Source organism: Syngnathoides biaculeatus, chromosome 2 (assembly GCF_019802595.1).
Source record: "Syngnathoides biaculeatus isolate LvHL_M chromosome 2, ASM1980259v1, whole genome shotgun sequence".
In the NCBI taxonomy this organism is placed as follows: domain Eukaryota; kingdom Metazoa; phylum Chordata; class Actinopteri; order Syngnathiformes; family Syngnathidae; genus Syngnathoides; species Syngnathoides biaculeatus.
Window position 1 is genome coordinate 7,752,054 of NC_084641.1, and position 17,645 is coordinate 7,769,698.

At 40.9% G+C, this 17,645-nt stretch overlaps 1 long non-coding RNA gene across 2 annotated transcripts in view; it reads left to right on the forward strand.

Moving 5' to 3' along the window:
• The window catches only part of LOC133506271 (uncharacterized), a 61,759-nt gene that overhangs the window by 20,986 nt on the left and 23,128 nt on the right, over positions 1 to 17,645 (forward strand). Inside the window, exon 4 of one of the 2 annotated variants that reach the window (XR_009796459.1) lies at positions 4,007 to 4,137. The exons of the other annotated variant lie outside the window; for it this stretch is intronic. This is a non-coding gene — a long non-coding RNA (uncharacterized LOC133506271). Of the gene's footprint in view, positions 1 to 4,006; positions 4,138 to 17,645 lie in introns of those variants that run through there. 2 annotated transcript variants of the gene reach the window in all.

Genomic DNA, 17,645 nt, shown 5'->3' on the forward strand with positions numbered 1-17,645 from the left:
GTGAAGTGTGAGGTAGCTGTGACAGAGGAGTTTAAGGTGGAGGTGGGACTAAGATGACATTGTAATCTGCAATGAAAGCAGGGAGGACCAGTTAAAAAGGTGTAGGAGTGCCCTGAAAAGGAGAGGAAAGAAGATTCGCTGTAAGACAGAATATATGTGCATGAGTAAGAAGGGTGGAGTGGGGAGAGATTGTGAAGGTGGATGACTTTAAATATTTGGGTTCAACAGTCCAGAGCAATGGTGAGTTTGGTAAGGAAGTCAAGAAAAAAGTCCAGGGAGGTTGGAACAGGTGGAGGAACGTGTCTGGTTTGTTATGTGACTGATGTGTTCTTGGTCGGAGTGAGCAAGTTGGATAGATTAGAAATGAGCTCATCAGAGGGACAGCCAAACCTAGATGTTTTGGTGACAAACTTTGGTGATAGACTTCGATTGTTTGGACATGTCCAGAGGACAGAGAATGAGAATATTGGTAGAATTGTGGTAAAGATGGAGTTGCTAGGCAAAAGTGCTATAGGAAGACCAAAGAGAAGGTTGATGGATGTTGTGAGAGAAGATATGACTTGACTGGCCTACATAGAGCCTTGACACCAGACTAATAGGACACCTTTAGGAAGAATTAGAGTGTAGACTAAGAGCCAAGCCTTCTCATTCAATATATTCCTTTTCATCTAATGTGTGACCTCACATATATGCTCCTAGAAGAATTGTCACCAATACGTTACACACACTCCAGAACCTTGTGGAAAGCTTTTACGGTAGAGTTAAAGCTAATCTCGTTCTAAAATACTAAACCCTGTTGATTAAGTAGGGAATGTCACTATTTGATTAGCATAATTCCGTAACTCAAAACTGTGTGATATGATTGTTGTAATGGCAGATCATTGGCTGCAGCCTTGTATTAGAATTAAAGAGATCATGCCAGTGTACCAAATGTTCTGGCCAGTGATTGTGTTGAGGATAAATGTGTTCTTAGTTGGGTAGAAATTGAATGACAAGTGTAAGAGATGGTGCTTGCACAGAGCATCTTGTGGCATTGTAATATTTACTGTTAACACCTCAGGCAAGATGACACGCTCCAGTGTTGCCATCAACCAAGAAGCTCTCAGAAGGAGGGAACACATCTGTTGCCACCATTTCCTCCCTCGGGAGGGAGAAACATTTCAGTGCAAGAATGGAAGAGAAAATACCTTATGACCACCATTTCTTCTTAAAAACATGCAGAGGCATAAGGTTCAAATTGATCATACCCACTGACCAATAATTCATTTTGATGGAGCAGACATGTTTTGTGCATGGCAAGCACCATGAGCAGGCACCTGCATGCTAAACAACCCCAGTGACCAATCAGGCTGCAGCTATGCCAGTCACGTGACCCTTCATTTATCCTCTGATAAATGGCGGGTCAAGCTGGGTGGCGTTTTCCGCCACATCCCTCAGCGTTGCATCACCTGCACACCAAAGCGCTCCCTTTCCTCAGCTCCGCTGCCTCCCCTGAGCATTTGCCCCTCATGCATCCATTATTCTCCACGCTTGCTGCACCGTCAGCACAGTCATGATTGCTGACTTCCAGTGCCTGCCTCCACTTTGAACACAATTATCTTGGTAATTGCGTTTGTTTTAGGACCATGAGAGTGATTATCAAAGCCACCTATGATCCTCCGAGCGTGCACGCTCGGTGCTTCGCCCGTCTGTTGTTGGGCTCCTATGCACCAGCCGAGACCACCATGGGGTACAGACAAAGGGCTGGGCCAGCTTCAAAACAAAATAAGCTCCTGTATAGTACCTCATACACTTTACGAGACAATCCCGATTGCCAGGACCCCTCTGGTTCCTCGTGTTTGTGTTTTTAGCAATAACATGATGATGCTTATGTCGCAAAGAGAGGACTCAAGAATAATGTACCTAGGGTTACCTTTGAATTTGATTGCATTTACTTATCTATTTGAAAAAAATAGGGGGCAGGGTATACATTGGGAGTAAAGGATATGTGAATTTCTTAAATTTCTGCAAAAGAAATTCATAAAATGTGATCTGATCAACATTTAAAGTAAATTTAAATATAGAAAGGAGTTAATCAAAACTAAACAAAGAGAATCTGCTAAAACTAATACCATACTGTACAAACTATTGTATTTTTTGGTCATATTTCTTTAGAGCATGAAAAACAAATATGCTCAAAGGACAATGAGGAAAAAGTAAGTGAACTTCTGCATTTAAAAACTGGTTTACCCTACTTACAGAGCAATAACAACAAACAAAGGTTTTCTGCAGTTTCAGATCAGATACGCACAATGATCAAGAAGACATTTAGACAATTTCTCTTCACATAACTGTTGGAGTTCAGCAACATTGCAGGGATGTCTGTTGTGAATACCTGTGTTGAGGTCATGTTGTAGCATCCCAATCAGATTAACGTCAGGACTTTGATGGGGCCACTCCAGAGCACGTACTTTCTTCTTTTGAAGTCTCAAATTATTCTTCACAATATCATGCCAAACTTGTGATTTCATTTTTCCATTGCCAAAGCACGTTGATACTATGATGCTCCCCTCCACGATGCTTCACAGTTAAGGTACGGTTTTGAAGTTGGTGTGTTGTGCCATTCTTTCTCCACATATGGTGTTGTGTGTTCTTTGCAAACAATTTGACTTCGGGATTATCTGTCAACAGAATATTTTGCCAACAATGCTGCAGAACATCCAAATGTTCTTTCATAGACTTCAAATGTGCATTTTTTTAGACAGCTACATCTTCCTCATTTGTGTTCTTCTCCGAATCCTCATTTAACGTTTTACATTTTGTACATTAAACAACACAGATTTCGGCATGTGAAAATTATTTCTGGTAACCGTCAGATAACTCTAGTTTTTCAGCTTTACAGAACGGGAGAAAAGAAACACAAAGACTTTTACCAGGTACTTTTGCAGCCTTTAACAGCTTTTTTATTAGCTTTAAACAAGTCAACTATTCTTGATTGTGGATCTTATGCAAGCTGTTTTAAGCGAGTAATCCTAATTGACTGAAACAGGTTAAATTTTAGTCTGTTTTCATGTAAAACAGTCAATATAAATATTGTCTTTTTATACAAAGCCACAACCCCATCTACCATTCCTGCTGTACGCGCCTCAACCTTTTTGGGCCAGTGTGGTGTGATGCATGCATTGAGGGGCATATTACAGTAAGCAAACAAGACCAGTTTATCACAGATTAGGAAGACCATATGACAGTGAGTATTGTTATAATCTCAGTCTATGTGTTTTACTTTGTTATTTGATAGTTTATTCCTCCCATGAGCTCATGCTGTTAGCTAGTTTGACAAATGCAATAAGAATAGTGATTTTGAAAATGGTGTGTCCTGTATTTGAATATTAAATGGAAGCAATTATTTTTGTTGTGCGTTTAGTTTTAGCAAACAGAACTCCATCTGAGGTGTCCATAAACATCTTAAAGGACGCTTACAGAATGCAAAAGAACACGCAACGCAGTTTGCTGTAAGCAACACAAAGTGTGTTTACAGCGCAGGAACTTGTGTGAGCAACCCCTGTCTCTGCGCTATAAACTATATATGTTTTTCTTCGATAATGTATTTATGATCGTTAAAAGCTAAACTCGAAAGCATGATTATGTCTATGTGCCATGCGATTGGTTGGCGACCAGTTCTTGGTGTACCCCACCTCTTGCCCCGAGTAGGACGAGATAGGCAGCAGCACGCCTGTGGCCTTAGTGAAGATAAGTGGCATGGAAAAATGGATTTTCTCTTCTTCTTATTATTATTATTGTAATTATTATCCCTCCATCCATCCATTTTCTTAACCGTTTATCCTCACAAGGGTCATGGGGAGTGCGGGAGCCTATCCCAGCTGTCAATGGGCAGGAGGCGGGGTACACCCTGAACTGGTCACCAGCCAATGGCAGAGCACATGGAGGCAAACAGCTGCACTCACAATCACACCTAGGGGCAATTTAGAGTGTCCAATTAATGTTACATGTTTTGCGGATGTGGCAGGAAACCGGAGTGCCCGAAGAAAACCCACACAGGCACAGGGAGAACATGCAAACTCCACACAAGTGGGTCTGGGATTGAACCCAGGACCTCAGAACTGTGAGGCCAACGCTTTATCAGCTGATCCACCGTGCCGCCCTCATCATCATCATCGTTATTATTATTATTATTATTATTATTATTATTATTATTATTATTATTATTATTATTATTATACCACATTGGGCATCCATCTGGACCACATTGCCTTTTTATATAATGAAAAAACTCCTGCAAAGTCATCCATTTCCCTCCAGTCATATTCTCTCTTGCAAGTTTGGCTGTTGAGCTGTGAATGATGGCTTGTGTGGTGCCCGTGCATTATTACACTCCACACAAAATGTTCGCTGTGGCTACATTTTGTGGATTCTTCTTACGACATAGACTTTGAATAAAAGACCTGTATTGCAGCCTTTTTTAATTGAAATGCAAACTACATCAACGGCCGGGCGGCGGAATTGGCAATACTCTCCTGGCTGCGTGATAAAGGCTTTTTTGCTGTTTCCGTGGCTATCGACTTGGTCATGTGTGTAATTGCCTAAAGCATTTCCGAAGCCTCCGATGCACCAGTGTAAATATTAAAGCGAGCGCTCGGCTTAATAAAATGCTATTCAAACAATATAGAGCCCAAGTTATCTCTGCCTGTCCATTTCCAGCGACGGCCCAGGATTCAAGGGGTTCTCCTGTGCGGCCTCCGGGGTCAGTATCGAGATAAGACCCACTCCTTCATAAGTGAGGCTGAAAGCGGTGGGAAGTGAGGCGACAGCCAATTAAATGAATCCATAAATGAGAGAATAGAGCTGAGCTAAGAAAAAGGATGTGAAAGTAAAAAGCCTACGTTAGAGGAGGTAATGGCGTGATGGATCGGACAGATGCTCCAGTGATATTGATTGTGTCCAAGGACACTGTGTAGATGAAGGCCTCTGTGGCACTGCTATCCTGCTGTCACCTTGACCTTGGGGCAATCTCTGACCTCTGACCCTGTCAACCTTGCTACAAATCCTCCTGACTTACAGGTGGTGCTCTACCCTTTAAATGAGAATTGACTCTTAGGCAGAGTGGAGATGCAGGTTAAAATGTGTCAATTTGTTTCACAAGAACAAATTCACCCTCTGCTCGGGCCATGTTGTTTTGACATTTGCTGTCTGTGTGAACACCGTGGCGTGTCCTGGCGGAGAGCCGCAAGTTCGCTAACTGACTTTGGCTATCGATCTGTCAGTTAAATTGCACGCACACGGAGGCAGCAGAAAGGGAGCATTGAGAGGCAGTGGCCGGCCGAAGTGCACTCGATGCTTACGATAGCCACTGTCTGATGGTAATTGCTTTCGATCTATCGCAGCAGACAGATGACTCTCCTACTGAATGGCTGACACCAAATATTTAGTGTGTGTATATAGGAGTGCAAAAATGTATCACTGTTTGTTATTGGGTACTTGAGGAGAGTGTGAAGTGAGAAGTGGAGAAGGAAAGCGATTGTAAAAACATGATCATCTCTAACAGAGACACTTGGCTCCCTCCTCACCCGGTATTTAATCACTGCGTGGTGCTGAATGGTATTTAGGGAGAAGAGGGTGGGGTGGCCATGCTTCTCTAGCGGCCCCCAGGTGATTACGCCGAATGCATTACAGTAGGAAATGGCTGTCCTTCGTTCAAACTGCCAGGTGACGTCCGTTTTTCTCCGGCCTCATTGTTGGTCTTAGTGTACAGGACAGATTTAGACGGCTCAGTGAAGTCCCTTATTTAGACGACAGTTTGATGCACCACCTCGTGGACTGAATGGACACACAGGTGATCACCTGCCTCGTTGTTCACTTTTAGACAAAAGCTGGAGCTTGAAATGATGAGCAGGCTTGGAAATCCTCCACAAGCTTTCAACCTGCTGGATATGATCCAAACTAATCAATCTTGCTCTGGTGCATTTGTCCCTCACCTTTTTCCATCTCTCTCATTTGTTACTGTGAACCCAGTTCATTAGCTGCCATTCGCACGAGTCCAGTCCAAGCAGATAGTAGGAGTGTTTGTATCCCTTGCAGCCTAACACCTGCTGGTGCTAATCCTATTTACTGTGGCAGTAAAACACAACATTGTGGGTCATCCTTCTCAAACCTGTCAATAGGCTTAACGGCAAACAAACAATTTTACATCTGACTTTCTGCACAGGATTAGGTAAACCACTTATCCTGCTTAATGTAAACAAACAGTGCTACATTTCCCTGCAAAAGCTAAAGCCAAATTCCTTGCCTTATGAAGTGCAGTACTGTATTTTAGTTCCTTCAAAAACCTGGATAGGTGTACAGTATTTAGTTTGATGTTGTACATCCTGCCGTTTATGAGGGGCTCTGACTTGAATGATAAGCAGTCCAAGATGCTTGGTGTATCCAGTGTCAAAGGTCAAAATGTTGGGTTTTTTTTCATTTTTGTCACTGATATATCAGTCTTTCGTGACATAAAAAATAGATTTTCAGTATGAAGTTACAGCAAAAGTTGTGTGGCATTATCATCAAATTTTTCAACAACAAATTTTCAACCTGGCTAATGGGGGATATCTATGAAGCTAAGCCAATTTTGCTCTTGGCATATTTTATAATTTAATACTGCCGAAAAAGACACTGGACTGCATTCACAAACTAACATCCTCATACTCCTGAAGTTGAAGGCTTAAATATTATATTGTTATGTTGTTACCATTGGGTTGTGCGTTTGAAAATGACAACTTTTACTACATGGATTCCGCTTCCACTGCCTTCACAAGTTGTGAAGTTAATGTCGAATTTTTAAGGAAAATCTTAAAATGTAAATTTGTCTTGAATTAAGTCAGTGGTTTTCAAACAGGCGTGTGTATGTGTGTGTGTGTGTGTGTCTGGGTGATCTCCAAAAGGGGGGCGCTGCAAAAAAAAAAAGTTTGGGAACCACTGGATTAAGTATTTAATATTGGAACTTTTTTGGTCATTTTCTGTCATAAAAACATGAAAAAGTGATAGTTAGTAATTTACTAATCATTATTTGTCATGATGATTAATTGCAAAAATTATCTCTAACTTGTCTGTCAGCGCAGTCTTGAAACTGGTCACATTTTCCGCTTGACATCGACTCCACTGACGTCGACAACTAGAAATTTTCCAGGACTTTTGTGCTTCTGCTTTTTCTTGTGCTGGGATTATTGTTTATGATGGAAAGGCCGCTGGGAGTGTTTGCTTCACTCGTTCACTTTTGGTGCATTCAAGCTTTTCCTTAAAGCAACAAACAGAATTTTGATGAATGGTTTGACAGTATTGATAAAAACAAAACAACACTTGTTTTCATGTAAGCAATATTTAGTAGAAGATCAGATCACTGACACTGAACATCCAATCCCTTTGCTGACAATTTTTTCCATTCCTGTGGTCAAGTTAGGTAGTTCCTAATACCTCCCTCTGCCTTTGTGTTCTACGTTCAATGATGATTCACTCATAATGAAGCCATTTTCATTTTTTTGGAGGATGCTTGGCAGCGCTCCAGGCTCCCTCAGATGGCGACCAGATGTCGAGATGAATCTCCAAAGACTAAGCATTTACATTTTTACTGGATTCTTCTCTGGACATGTGAATCTGACATTCACACACAAGGGGGAAAGAACTATAAAATCGGTTTTGAGCTCATGTTTTTGTGTTTTTCCCTCCTCAGCAAAAAAGTCTTTTGACTTTCAAAATATTGATCAGCATCCATGAGTCACTTTGAGTAAGAGGGTTTGGTTGTTGGCAAAACACTTGAACGTGCAATATGGTCGAATGTGCCTCTCTCATTAAGCCACTGTACAAAGCTGAATTTTAAGTAATGACAAGTTAGTGGTAAGTGTAAACAGACGAGCTTTGCTTGCCAACAGAGGCTAGTGTTGGGAAGAGGTCTCGGGAGCAAGAAATGTTCTTGAAATATTTATATGGTTTGACTTGGACCCTTCCCTGAGGACATAGGATTGGAAACTCGCAATATGCGGATTGCCAAAGGCGGGCTGGCGTTGAGGTCAAGCCTATAGGTTTTTCTTTACATGAAAACAAGTGGTAAAAGGGGATGAGACAGAGCAAAGGGACAGAATAATATATTCTCCAGCCAGGAGCAGGATTCGAGTTTGAGAGGGTTATGGATTTTTTTTTTCTTCTTCACAGTTTTTTTTTTTGTTGTTGTTACAGATATCTCCCCTCATTTTCCCTGGATCAAAAATCCATTTTGGATCATCTCTTCAATATTGAATGTGGCAGGTGCTTGTATACACAACAAACTCAATTTGCTGTGGTGATTTTGAGATCTTTCATGGATGTGTTTTCTTTTATTTTTAACGCGATTGGAGCAGTTCAAGTCACAATTCTGTGGGTGTACAATATTTGCTTTCAACAGTGAAAGCGGTCGTACTTTCACGATGACAAAAGCAACAATGCATGCTAAAATGTAATTTGCTGAAATCAGGTGAAACTTTGCTTTTGGAAGGCAATATGTTGGTTAAGCAGAACCATCCACAATGTGAAGTAATTACAGGGCAACAATTACCCCGGCGAGGCTAGACGTAATCGATAGGGCATCAGACAGCCAGGCCAGGGGCCAAAGGTCAAAGGTCAAGGGTCGGCTTCTCTGTAACTCCTTGTGAATATGTACAGGCTTGGGTCCTCTGGAGGAAGAGGGTACTGATTCTGAGCTAGCAGGGGGATGGACGCTGAGGTGGAGTCCAGCTGTAGCTCCGTGATCTATTCTTCTTCAGGCAGCAAGTATTGATTTGCACATAGTGTGTGAGGATAGCCCAGAGGAGGGGGCAACCTAAACAGCTGGGCTATTAACTCAAGGCCCCATAAACCTAAGGAACAATGTGCCAAGCGTGAGCAAAATGGGCTGCATCTTGAAGTAAACACGTTTACATAACGTCTCCCCATGAAGAAGTACTTTCCATTGCTTGTGACGCCCATCTTTTTATTTTTCATTTTATTTTTTGCCAGAATTTAACTTCAGATTGAAATTAGAGGGTCCTGAACCGTGACAGGCATTGGAGGGCTGTATGGTGCTTAGTATCAGTCAAGCTACAGTCTTCCAACCCTTGACATTGCAAACATTGGTGGAAGAAAGTAAGGCTGCTGGCCTGTGACATAAAAACTGAGGGAAGTAATAGCGTGATAGTGAATGATTAATTGTATCTCATGGGTTACCAGCATTTAACACCCTGCAAACATGTAAGACATAATTAGCTGGCTTCTCTTATTGACTGTGATTATGTACAGCAGCATATTAAACATTTGTATCAATGTACACTATATAACATTGGATGTGAGTAGTACGTTTGCCTGAGTCTACGGTTTTATCCATCCATCCATTTTCTTTGCCGCCTCTCCTCATGAGGGTCACAGAGAGTGCTGGAGCCTATCCCAGGTGTCAACAGGGCAGAAGGCAGGGTACACCCTGAACTCGTTGCCAGCCAATGGCAGGGCACTCACAATCACACTTAGGGCCATTCAATCTTGCATGTTTTTTGGAATGTGGGAGGAAACTGGTGTGCCTGGAAAAAACCACGGAGGCACGGGGAGAACATGCAAAATGCACACAGGTGGGGCTGGGATCGAACCTGGGTCCTCAGAACTCTGAGGCCAAAGATTTACCAGCTGCTCCACCGTGCCGCCTCTACAGTTTTATTTTTAGTAAACTTTTTTTATTTGAATCTAGTCTTGGACCTTGTGGGGAGTGTGCATGCGCTGGCCTTGCTTGGGTGAATTTTTCATTTGGCTCTCCACGCCATGCTTTTCATATCAAGAAAGGATGCCTGTAAATATACAGTTCAGGTGGTTCTCAAAATTTTTACACCCAGTACCACCTCAAAAAATATTCATCCCTGAAAGTACCACTGTAATGATCAACGTTAAAATAAAGTAGCATACTAGGCCACAGTGTTCATCAAAATCATCAGAAATGGAAGCAGACATATTTCAAAAGGTACATTTAATATTGCATGCCACTTTAACATTATGTAACATTATGCCAAAGCGGGGTGGAACAGTTGGTGGAAGGTGTCTGGTGTTTTATGCGACAGATGAGTCTCCGCTAGGATGAAGGGCAAAGTTTATAAAATAGTGGTGAGGCCGGCCACGTTGTACGGATTAGAGACGGTGGCATTGAAGAAACAACACGAAGCAGAACTGGAGGTAGCAGAAATGAAGATGCTGAGGTTCTCGCTTGGAGTGAACAGGTTGAATAGGATTAGAAATGAGCTCATTAGAGGGACAGCCAAAGTTGGATGTTTTGGAGACAAGGTTAGAGAGAGCAGACTTAGATGGTTTGGACATGTTCAGAGACGAGAGAGTGAGTATATTGGTAGAAGGGTGCTGAGGATCTAGCTGCCAGGCAAAAGATCGAGAGGAAGACCAAAGAAAAAATTGATGGATGTTGTGAGGGAGGACATGAGGACAGTGGGGGTCAGAGAGGAGGACGCACAAGATAGGCTTAGATGGGAAAAGATGACACACTGTGGCGACCCCTAACGGGACAAGCCGAAAGGAAAGGAAGAAGAAGACTGTAACGTTATGCCCAATTCGAACATTAACATTGCCCTCAAATGTAGGAGAAAAAAACAGTACATAATGATTCAAGGAAAATGTATTTCACGCAAATGTTAAATAAAAATTCTTCCTCAATAAATGTTTGAAAACAATCAATTCTGTAAAATGAATAGCAAATGTATTGTTCTTCAAAGGTAAATACTGCTGGACTGTTCTAAAAAATACAGTATACTGGATTAGAAAAAAAGAAAAAGAATACTCCATTGTAACATCAGGAAGTTTGATTTTTTAATTCAGTGGTTATCTTGGCTACCACTATTGGGACCAGGTGTACCACTCATGGTACTCCTACTACCCTTTGAGAGCCAATGGTCCAAGATATATCGCAGACATTTACATTAATTAGGTTGAACATGTTGCTTTGTATCTCTTGTATTTTCATCAACCCTGGCCTACCGCCATCACTTTTGAATAATACATATCGTAGAGTACTTTTAAATTCCCTTAGGTTAACCAGCGCAAGCTCCAGTAGCAAGTGCAACATTTCACGATAAAGCATGTGTTCTCTCCGTTACATGAGCCCGTTCATGGAATGTAATACCCACTGGTTTAAGCAAAGCAAAGCAAGCAAAGCAAATTTATTTGTATAGCGCATTTCATACACAAGGTAACTCAATGTGCTTTACATGATGAAAGCCTTTTAAAAACAAAAAGATAAAACATTTGAAATTTAATTACATTTAACTTAATTGAACTCACAAACCCTTTGAAGAATCCACCCAGCCATTTTCCAAGCCACTTATCCTCAAAAACTTCTGAAGAATTGTTTTGAGGATAACCAAAACTGTAACATGGCAATGCGTAAACTGCTGTCAATTTAATCTTCTGTCATCTCACATCCCACTTGAAGTAATCTCATAATTCACTAGAAGTCACCGTACTTTCACTTTGAAGATATTTCACCACATCCACTAGGAGAGATTGTGGCAAAGTGATTTGAGAGTTAAAATTGCAAGATAATTTTCTGATATGTTTTACAGCGAAAACAGAATAGAGGAGAACATCATTAATTAAGACAGTGTTTTCATGTCCTATGCTGCGGGGCACAAGACAGGTGATGTACTATAACGTGGAAGAAAAGAAGCTCTGCTCAGCCTTAGAGGTGGTCTTTTGGAAGCTTTTTGGACATTTTAGCTGCTGCTGGAGTTCTCCTCCTTCCTCCTGCTCCTTTTATCATAAATGTTCCATTGCAATAACGGCAAATACATCTTGCTGAGTTGTGACTTACAAGATGGAAAAGGGACAAGGCTACTTCCATTTTGGCTGCATGGCAACCAGTCCCAAATATGACCATAATTGTGCCATTCCACTGTCATCCCTGTTCAGTCTTGCTGGCACAGTGAAAACCAAGTGCAATGTATCAGCGTCTTGACTCTGCCTTATTTTTCCGCATTCCTATTTACCAAGGTGTTATTATTTTATTCAGGGACCATCCACCTGTGAATGGATAAAAGACAGAAATTAGCAATAGTACAATCTTGTGTATTGATGTATTTATATTTTATCAATCTGTTATGAAATAAATAAGATTCAGACCTCAATTTCTCTAGATACAGTTCAACTTGCGGTTTAGATCCTTCTTTCCAACCATGTTGTCTAAATGATATGGAGCAATTCACAGTAGCACTGTTATGAACATATTGTGGTAAATGTGTAGGAGGGAAAATCTATACTGTAATGACTTCGGGTCACTTGCAATGCAGTAAATATTTATGCAGTTAATTAATTCAATCTACAGTCCAATTCAATTAACAGCAAGTCTTGAGTTCCTCGTCTCCCCACCCCATGCTTAAGACTTCAAGCTTTCATCGTGCCAAGGCTGCTTTCACTGTGCCTCTATTGACCGCTGAAGTTCAGCCTCAGAGGTCTTCATGAAGAAAGCTCAGGTGGAACAGATGCAACTTCTCGAGCAATCCATCTCTCAGGGGGCGGCTGTCAAGTCGCGCATACATCTCTGAAACACATAAAGGTGAACAACTTTATCTTACGTCACTTTACGAACATCACCTCTGTGGAATATCAAAAGATTGACAGCATTGGAAATGAAACATTGTCAAACCAGAAGACTGATGGCAGGAAGGAAGCGAGGGGGGGAGCAGTGCAACACCTGATGAGATATTAATCAGGTGGCAGTGTTGGCAGGGGTGGAGTGGCTCTCCAGCAAATGCGAGCCATAATGGAGATGTGAGGTGTCTTTGGCGAGGCAGGGCTTGTTGGAGGGAGAATAATGAAGCCGCCCATTAGCATATTGTCTTGTTTTTTTTCCGAGGTGTTTGCCAAGCTGCTCTCCCCAAGGAGAAACGGGCACCCTCGCAGTAACTTTTGGAGTAAACAGTGATATGCGACAGCAAACATAGCGCCGAGTTCCCTCCACTCATGAGCAAACATGCAATAAACTTTCTTTTAATGACCTGAAACTGACTGATGGACTTTGTCAATATTGATGGCAGGGAGACAGAGACAACACAGAGGCTTCGTACATAACGAAATTCTGCAAAAGTGTTTCTGCGCTCTAGTTGTTGGAAATGAAACAAATCACTTTTGCGTAAGATCTAGTGAATGTCAACATCTGGTGATTCATCAGACCTTTTCCGGAGGTTTTCGTACCTGTCATATTGTGGTCCGTCAGTGTCTGCTGGCAGTTATTCTTGGTCTACTCAAATTATCTTCACATTTACAAATTACAATATAATAGTCATAACATTTAATATTCACCGACCAACTGCATAAAATTATGACCATATGCACAATATCTAATACAACAGTCCCTCAGTCCCTTTACAAAAATTGTATTAAGCTTTTATTGATGCAAAGAGGTATTAATTAGTGAAGTTATTGTGGTTTAATTAGCAGTTGTGTTCTGCATCATACTGGGTCCAGTTCCTTATATCCCCCCCGTCACTCCCTGAGGTAATCAAAATACAGTACACCATTATTCACCACTGCAAACTACACTCACAAAGATACATGTATGTTGTATTGTTAAATGTAGTACATCTATCACATCGTTTGTTTTGTGTAATGGATAGGCTGTACTATATAAGGATACATATTGTATAAGTGTAGAAATATACAGTTGATCTGTTGACTGAAACCAGATGTTTTTGTAAAACGTCCACATACAGAAGAATTCAATGTGGGCATTCCTAAATTGTATTGTAATTTACTAATGCCTGCTTATGTGTCTCTCCCTCACAAAACCTGGGAGAACAAGTACAGTAGTTGGTGCACATGCAAGTAAAAGTTGTTTCTGTATAATGGAGCAACTGCTCTCCATGAATTTTACAGCATTTTCAGTCATTTTTGCAAGTCCACTTGAGTGAGAAACATTTTCACAATTTTCAGTATTATTTGACTTTATTATTTTCATGTTAACATACCTTGATAGTGTAGTAGTCTATCTTGCAAACCTTTTCGTTTACATCTCAATTACTGGTATCTTATCTCATTGTCAAATCAGCTGTGTTTTGCGAACAAAATGGCCACACCAACTTTAAGAATTCTTGCAGCTCTGCGCTCAAATATCCCATTAGGGGAACTCTCAAAGGATAATCTGGCGATCCCGCTGATCCCCGGCCGTCCTTCCCCTCCAGTCGTTTGGGGCTCTGAATCAAGCAGTGAGCAGTTCAATAATTCAGATTAGCGCTCATGTTTATTAATGTCCTACATCTGTGCAAACACTATGTCAACCCGAGAGTTTATTGTAATTGCCTGAGCAAACAAAACCTGAAAAAGCAATTTCCAGTTACAATGTGCGAGGACGAGTAATGAGGTCATTGGCATTCCACTGCAGTCACCAACACCACATCTTTTCATCGCTCCACTATTGTGCCTGATGGATATTTTTATAAGGAATGAAGGTGCTGGATAATGTTGTGACGCCACTAGAGGCAAGTTAGTGATTAAAGATAATCATCATCTCTTCACCTCCTTCAAGTTCTTATTAGATTCCCCTTTCTATTACTTACTCTGACTTCCACACTTTACCGATCGGGCTATGGACTACAACTACATGACACCTCTGCAATCGCATTCCCTGAAAGAACATTTAAAATATTCTTTAGCGGCAGTTACAGTTTATAAATATTGCATCATCTCGCAAAAAAAGTGAGCGTCATGAGCCACCACTTTAGATGAGCAATTCATAGGTAATTAAATGTTGCTGGCAAATGTTTAATTATATGTTACGCTTACCAGACTTACTCTATAGTAGTGGCCAAACCCTTTGGTAAAATGAAGAACTGCCACTTCTGATTGAATGTACAAATATGTATTTCTTTATAAGAATAGGAATTATAAGTAATCAATGATCATATTAATTGCTATAATATAACTGATAGCACACAAGGGAAGTAAAATCATTCATTGAAATGCAAAAAGCGGCTCACTTACTATAGTATGTTGACTGCTCTCCAGATAAAGTGTTTAGGATGCAACTCTGTCTAATGGAAAGAAAGAAAGAAAGAAAGAAGGAAAGAAAGAAAGAAAGAAAGAAAGAAAGAAAGACAGAAAGAAGAAATCCCTCTAGTGATTGATAGGTTTATTTGGCATTGCTGTACGGATGAAAGCAGTGTACCTGCCAAAACGTGAAGGCCATTAATCAGCCAAAATAGCAGTCCCCTTACTCATGTATCAAGATGTGTCTTTGTTGCTAACGGGTAAGTGAGTGAGTCATCAAAGATGTGGCAATCAGATGCTGCTGAGGAGCTGACGTGGCTGAATAGGAAATGGGTATTTTTGTTGTGGAGCAAACATGCCATATGATAAATGGCTTTATCAGATGTTCCTTTGATTGAGTCTAATTCATACCAAAATGGCTTCCCTGGAGAGACAAACTTTCAAAATGCTGTAAAGATAAAAAATAATTCTGATTTGAAATCCATCCAGAACATGTAGAATGTCCCTTTTAATTCCACCCGAAAGTGCAAAGAGCACCGATCAAACTGAACGGTCACTGAATGCATTCTCATGTCCCTCTGTTATCATTCGTTGGAGCCATTTCACAGTCCGTCATCTGAGGTGTATTGCTTTTTGGTGGCTATGTTGTTATCGTCACTCGAACCTTGTCATTATTTTTGACTTAATAAGAACACCATTTAATTAAATTGGGTATTAACTCAGGCAACATTGGTGGTAGCGAGAACACTTAACATGTCGGTGATAGGATACTTTCATTACCAAACTAATCATAAATCAATCTGTTTACGATTGTCTATTAGCACAAGGAGGATGTGTGGGCCTTTTTGGGACATCATAGAAAGCTGATGCTGTCACTAAAATATTAAAACAGTGAGTAAGTCAAGAAGTCAACCTACGTAGATATGTTTTTGAAGAGAAAGTGGCAGATGTATCAATCCACATGGAAACAAATAGCTTGTCTTCTTCTTGCCCAGTGAGCCGAGCTAAGAGGATTTCACCCAGGTGAAGCAAGCATGGTACTGTACTGTATTCTGCTTGAAAGTGAGCGCTTGCCTGGGATAGCACCCTGGGAAGCCCTGATTAACACCCTCTGCCAGCCCTACCCCATCGTGCAAATACCCGGTGCTCATGTGAAGAGGGAAGCGCTTGTCAGTCAGGCTTGACCGTCCCTTGATGTGCTTCCATTATAATTCTGGGTGTGCTGGTTTTTCTGTCTGAGATAGGCGTGCAAGGTTGATTCCTCCACATAGGGTTCTTAAAAGGTGGATCTCGAGTTCTCAAAGTGATTGAAAAGGGGGAGCAAGATAGCCTGGAAGTCTCTTGTCAGCTCTTGCTCTCCCTATCATTGACATTGGTTTTAAAGACTTTGCCATCTGAATTTTGTGATAATACCTAAATTGGGACTGGCTGAGTGAGAGTGTAGTGTTCCCCTGAGGATCGAAGACCCGCTTGCACCCTTGGTACTCTTGTAGGTGGCGGTCAAATTGTCTACACATGAGAAGTAATACATCGACCACTGACATATGATTTTACTATTATATTACTATTAATATATAATATATTATTATTATTATATATTATATATTATAATTTATATATTATATTACTACTATTATATTATTACTATAGTACCATACTTATGATTATACTCTCATTAATTCCCTCTCTCATTCTCTGCTTGTATATTGTCTGTCTTATCGAGGTGTAAGTAAATTGAAGTTCTATGATGAATAATACTATTTTCTTTTGGCTTGTCCCGTTAGGGGTCGCATGTTTATCTGGGAGATTCTTGGAATCCCTGTTGTCATAACTTTTTACTTTATGTGTTTTATATCAGAGCCCTTGCTATCCATTAATAACATTGAAATCATGAGGAAGAAGTCCAGTTCTGGATGCATGTTGCCATAGTGGAGCAAAACATTTCAATTATCCAAGTGTACTGTATTTGTGTATGTGTGTGTGTGTGTGTGTGTGTGTGTGCGTGCGTGTGTGTGCGTGTGTGTGCGGTGGCCTTGACAGTTTCATTCTGGTCTCCAACTCAATAGAACCTTTTGAAAACCATTTCTTATCTGAGAAAACTGCATTGCAACCATTTAATCTTAGGCGTTTGTTCGGAGGAGTCAGATGAAAAGTGGAATGGATGGCACATTCCCCATCTCCCGCATTGTCTGTTAATGCACTTGAGCTCACAATCAGACTGTCAGTACAAGAAGCCACGCAAATAGTTTATGTCTTGTCATAACTGTATCTGACATGGCAAAGTAATAACAGCATTAATGAGGATGTTCGTTGAAAGAAGCGCTGTTGCAAATTGAAATGGCGGACTGGTAGATTTGTTACTTGCTAACCACGGCCACAATGAAGGTGATTGAAAATCTAATATGAAGGGAGACAACTGTTTACATTGCCGCTTTGTGTTTTACATCCCAAATAGTCTGTAGGTCTGTTGTTAGCATCCCCAGGGTCACCTTAGAACTGCACAATATAATAATTGTGTACATCTGGAACCTTGCCTCATCGGTTGAGGATGCCAACGTTAAATGCTTGACATTTTTCACTTTAGCTGGATTTTGTGCCACAGATGTGGGATTTCATCATAGTATATGGTCACAGTC